We start from the raw sequence: 6,000 nt of genomic DNA, 5'->3' as shown, positions 1-6,000 counted from the left end.
AAACTACATAAAAAATTTACAAAAAAATGCGATAATTTTTTTGTATATTTTTTGTACATTTATTGTATATTTTTTGTCATTTTTTTTTTGTATATTTTTATTTATGTACCAGACATCAGGGCATAAAATCAGTCCCGTGGTCTGGAATCCCATCGAGCTCTATCTCCTGCTCATAACTGGGAACTGTCTGGCTCCGGTTACCTGGATTTGCCCCCATTTGCGGGATGCAGGTAAATTGATGGGGGGTCCCGCTGACGCCACCGGTGGTCCTGCTGATGTCCTGGGACACACGCCATTTTTAATGAGGAAGTGGGCAGCGAGTGGGGCGTCCTGCAATGCCATTCAGATGACCCGCATTTTCCCAGTAGTGACCTAGAGACCTGGAGAAGTGGCACTTCAGAGTTCCCAGTGGTAAAAGCGGGACAGTTGGGAGGTATGGAACTCTATATAAACAGGTGGCTTAGGGTCAGACAGGGGACGGCGGCAGCCCTGGCACTTTTAGAATCCAAAGCTCTATTACAAAAGGGGAGAAGACCCAAAGGACTTGAACACACATTAATACCAACCCGAAGGAGAAGAGGGCCCTGTTCCCGTGAGCTTACATTCTACTCAACACCAACCCCCACGCAGGTAACCTTTAATATTTTATAGGGGGTTTTTTTGTGCTTTACATTGTATTAGAATTCTTTTACAACCACTCGGCTTATGTGCTTAACGTCATTACCCATCATCCACCTGCGAGAGCCGTTTCTGTCAGCGCCGGAAGAGCTTTATCTGGGAGATTAGGGCGAAGTCGCTTCTTCTTCATACACCCATTTACTATGAATTGTGGAATCAGTGATTTCGGTTACTTTGGGGCTTCTAAAGGGTTCTGGGGTGAAAAAATTAGTGGAACGCTACTTATGGTTTCCACCTAAGAGGGGACATCTTCCATTCAAATAGTAGCCAAGGCCAATCTGTCCCCGAGGGCCGTTCTGTATGACGGAATCAGCTGGTGGCAATAAGTGGCATATGCGGGTCCCTGATGGCTGACTAGCCCGTTGGCCGCTGTCCAGGGAAACGGGGAGGCTCTATGGGTTCTTCTTAATTTAGGTTGCGGAATTCTAAAAAACTATAACTGTGTTACAATGTAACTCCCATTACTGTCAGCCGTTCCTAGCAGGGGTCAGCGCTGGGTTCTATTGGATGCTGATTGTTACAGCGTGGAAGGAACCCCGCTGAGGATGATTAGGATGATTATTCTTTTCTATTAATTTATTCCGCCCCTTTGATGGAACACGATATAAGATGGAAGCCTGGATGCATGCATATATATATTTATAAAATTAGATTTTTTTGAATGTATTTTTGGTTAGTAAAGTGGGGGTTTTTAAAAATCCCAGCAGCCAAGTAGCCACGGCTCCTAGCTTTTTAAAAAAAAAATAATAATTTTTTTTAAGCCATTTTATATAGACTTGCCTTGCGCGGAAATTTTGTCTAAAGTGAGTGCAAGCTCTTAGGGCAAATCAGTGGAAGATGGCTTAAGGATGCCTGCGCAAGCCCAACCGCTGAATGAAAGACAGATAATGATGAATAAAGATGAAAACGTATGTTTTCGTTATTTTCCCACCAGATGAGACGGGGTTTAACTGTTTGAGTGCCAGACGGTGCATTTATCACTTCTGACACTCGAGGTATTAGGTGTCCCGGGGCGCGTTTATCAGCACAGAGGTGTCAAATTTGCTTAAGGGCATGAAGATTGTAAAAAGAGATTTCCTTGACTTTGATCCCAAGCTGTCCCTTTGCTGTCCTGAGACAGCTTTATGACTTATCGGCAGTTAACTTACTCCTTCTTCCCCCTTTGGTTTATGTGACTCTCAGAAATGAAGGTAACAGGAAGTTTTTTGTTATTTAATTTTTTTTTACCCACTTTTAGGTAAAAATAGCAATTTTCATAACTCCCCACCCCCCTCCACCCCGTGACCTAATCTGACCCTTATTGCGTTCTTAAGGAATGGCTGACGTGAATTTGATGGTAAAAGTGAGCGGATTAATAGAATCTTAAGAAATTCACACTTTCACTTATTATCAGGAAAGGTCAAAAATATAACCGTTATCGCCAAACATTCAGTTACGCCATTTTTTCCCCTTTACAATGTATTTTTCATCCTCCTGGCATATTAATCACTTTATATGAATATATTTTTACCACCTTCATTTAATTAAAAAAAAAACGAGTTTTTGCCCCATAATATGATGTTTTCAGGCAGCTGCATATCAGCCGTTTGTATGATTCTCGCTCTGTTATCTGACCCCCCAATCTACTAGACAAACACCAGACTCCTGTGGGGAACAATAGAATGCCTCAGTTTTAATCATCCAGCTGGACTCTCTGACTAATGAAAGTCTATGGAGGAACGGACTTCATTAGCATCGCCATAAAGCATCAGCTCTGTGTGGTGTTTGAGCAGGAAAGTCACCCAAAATATCACACGACTGACAGCAATGGCCGCCTCCAGGTCTGCAGATAAAGGGGGTTTATTGGGGCAAAATGAGATAAAACCAGGTTGGGATTACCGGGCTTCAGGTTGGTATAAAATCCCCAGGGACACAGCGCATGTGTAACTCATTCTTTCGCATCCTCTGGGATAATTTATCCTGCGCTGTGCCTTTTTTTTGTACCCTGTAGGGTCAGCCAAGGTCAATAAAATACTTTTCTGTGTCAAGAGTTCACGGAGAGATGCGATTTCCCAGCCGTGTAGCACAAGTTAGGACATTAATATCCTTCACGTTATTTTACTGATGCCATAAATCAGGGATCACAGATGAGACCCAATCATACACCCCGTGTAACACGCTTACGGGCGACTTTGCCCCCTATGAGTCACATTTCCGATAACACGACTATAACGGGAAGTACCAGACGTGTAGCTTCCAGCTCTGCGCTCGCTGGCCCAGGTTACCCATATTTACGAAGCAGTTCCTCGAGGAATAGGAACACCTAAAACGGCAGGAATTGGCAAACACAGAATTTCCTAGCGGATCAGACCCTTAATCAGTCGTTGGTCTCGCCTTAGATTCCGGAGCCATATCCTTATCCCATGCATGTTTCGATTCCCTCCCTGTATTACCCTCTACCACTTCTACTGGGAGGCTGATCCATGTATCTACCACCTGCCACCAGAAACTGTGATCTATGTGGTTTGTCTTTACAAAATGGTTCATGTAACAAATGTATATTTTTTATGTATGTGTTAACTGTCCCATTTAAATTGTACAGCGTTGTTTAATTTGTTGGCGCATAGTAAATAAAAGGTAATAATAATAATAATAATAATCTATTCTCCTTCAGTTCTGAATATGGCCACAGGGGGCGCTGGCGATACTTGTCACATATAAAATGTATATATATATATATATATATATTCTACTGCAAAGCGCATGCCATATTACACTACATTTTACTTATAGAGCACTAACATATTCTGCGGGGCAATTAGAGCAGTTTGGTTCCATTCCCCTGAAACTTTATATCTAGTTTCTATACATCCCTGTAGAATAATATATATCGGGGGGGGGGGGGTGTCGGAGGTTTAGATGTCAGTCTCCAATAAATAAAAACTCTATACTGTTTTACAGCGTGAGGCACAACTTCCGAAGGCATCAATTAACGAGCCGTTCGCATCACATGACCACCGGTGACATCACAACTCATCTGATCCATCAAGAAAACGCTGTCAGTCGTGACATCAGCTGGCGGGAACTGGCAGATCTCCCTCACTTTTGGAGAAATTGTGGGGTTTCAGCAGTGCTGGGGGGGGGCAGTAAGAAGACCCACTGTTTACACAGAGGCAATAACAAGACTCATTGTTTACCCGGGGGGGGGGGGCAATAACAAAACAAGCTGTTTAACTATAAATAACACTCGATGATTATTTTCTTTACACATCATCTGAAGTCAAAGGGTTTATTCACTAAAGCAGGAATAGGACGTCGGGCAAGAAGGGCTCAGCCGGCCCTGTACAATGTGTTATAACGTATGCATTGTACAGGGCCAGCTCAGCCTGTCTGTTAGCTGAAAGCCCTTTATGATGCGCAGTGGAATCAGTGAGTTTAAAATACAGGAAATAAAAAGGAAGAGGAATGTCCCCAAAACGCAGGCCTCTTCAATGTCTCTGTTTTGGCACAATATATAGTTTAGTGGTCACTGAGAAGGCGGTAGATAATTGGAACAGCCTCCCAGCAGAAGTGGTAGAGGGGATTTAAACATGCATGGGATAGACATACGGCTTCTGAGTCTAAGACGAGACCAACGACTGATTAGGGTTTGAGTCTTTACAGCAGAAGAAAGGGGCGGCTAGACGGGGGCCGAATAAGGGCCGATCTGCCCTGCTGCACAGCGCAGCAGACGTGAGGCAAAGGGCTGTGTATGAAGGTGGACAGACGTAATCCCCGGTGGGCTGTGACGCAGGGACGCTGTCTCTCTGTATAGAACGCCGTCTGGTTTAATGGGTTGTGGAAGGGGGTTTTCTAGGACCCTATTTATCTGCGCTGCAGTCTTTGTGCGGTCTCACACCCCAGCGCTGTTGGTAAAACAATTAGGTTAGCAGTGTCCTGGCTCCAGCTGTCTGCCACGCTCCGAACTGCAATGCAAATGAGCCGACCGGGTATTGTCTCATCTCCCGGGCCAGGGCTGGAGCGCGTACAGAGGGCAAATACAGCCCAACACAGAGGGGCAAATACAGCCCGGCACAGAGGGGCAAATACAGCCCGGCACAGGGGGGGCAAATACAGCCCGGCACAGGGGGGGAAATACAGCCCGGCACAGGGGGGAAAATACAGCCCGACACAGAGGGGCAAATACAGCCCGGCACAGGGGGGGCAAATACAGCCCGGCACAGGGGGGGAAATACAGCCCGGCACAGGGGGGAAAATACAGCCCGGCACAGGGGGGAAAATACAGCCCGACACAGGGGGGCAAATACAGCCCGGCACAGGGGGGCAAATACAGCCCGGCACAGGGGGGCACATACAGCTCTGCACAGGGGGGTAACTACAGCCCGGCACAGAGGGGCACATACAGCTCTGCACAGGGGGGTAACTACAGCCCAGCACAGAGGGGCAAATACAGCGCAGCCCAACAGGAGACATGGCGAAGGATTAGGGAGCCACTCGGCCTCACTTGCCGTTCCACCTGTCAGTCTGTCTGTCTGTCTGCAAATATATATCGCATCAGCAATACGTGTTATTTTTGTACAGCGCTGTGGAACATGATAGCGCTATATAAATCAATAAATAATAAAAATATATTTACATATATAAACAAACAATAGACATGTCTATGTAATTTTTTTTTAATATATATGATGGCACTATATGTATATATTTATATATATATATATAGGTACATAGATATAGATAGATATATATTTATAAATCTGCATTTCAGTTTAAATTGTAATAAAATTATTGATTAATCTATTTTCCATTCCGATGAATGTATTAATCACATGATATCTGCCTGCTGGCATCCAATATATACACACATATATACATATATATATATATACCTTAGCTACCTCCCATATACACGGGGATACCCCTCTCCCCAGGCTACAATATTACTTTTTTTTTGGGGGGGGGACTCAGAAACACGCTTGGACTGCAGCTCCCATCACGCTGAACAATGTGCTTTTACATACATCTTCACTTCAGGCCACAGAAGACATTAGAGGGTTTTGTTTTCCTCCCCCCAGCTATAATATGCAGATGCTGGCCCTTTAACGCGGTTAGTAAAGGGTTAACGCTGCAGGCATTCCCCCAAAGGCTCTGCATTAACCCCTTCACGCCTGCAGCCAGCCTGCAAAGCGTGCCCAGGTAAATCAGATGGGATAGGAAAGCTGTGAGTGTGTGCGCGGACAGAGTGCTCGCTCCCGGGATGCGCGCACACCGCATGGCGGAGCTCTCAGTAACCGGAGATGTTTGCGCAACAATCACTTTTTTTTTTAAAGCGACAGGGTG

The sequence above is a fragment of the Sceloporus occidentalis genome, unplaced genomic scaffold, assembly GCF_023333645.1.
Source record: "Sceloporus occidentalis isolate IW3139 unplaced genomic scaffold, rSceOcc1.0.p SCAF_144, whole genome shotgun sequence".
Lineage (NCBI taxonomy): Eukaryota > Metazoa > Chordata > Lepidosauria > Squamata > Phrynosomatidae > Sceloporus > Sceloporus occidentalis.
Note: the sequence above shows the minus strand (reverse complement) of the source record.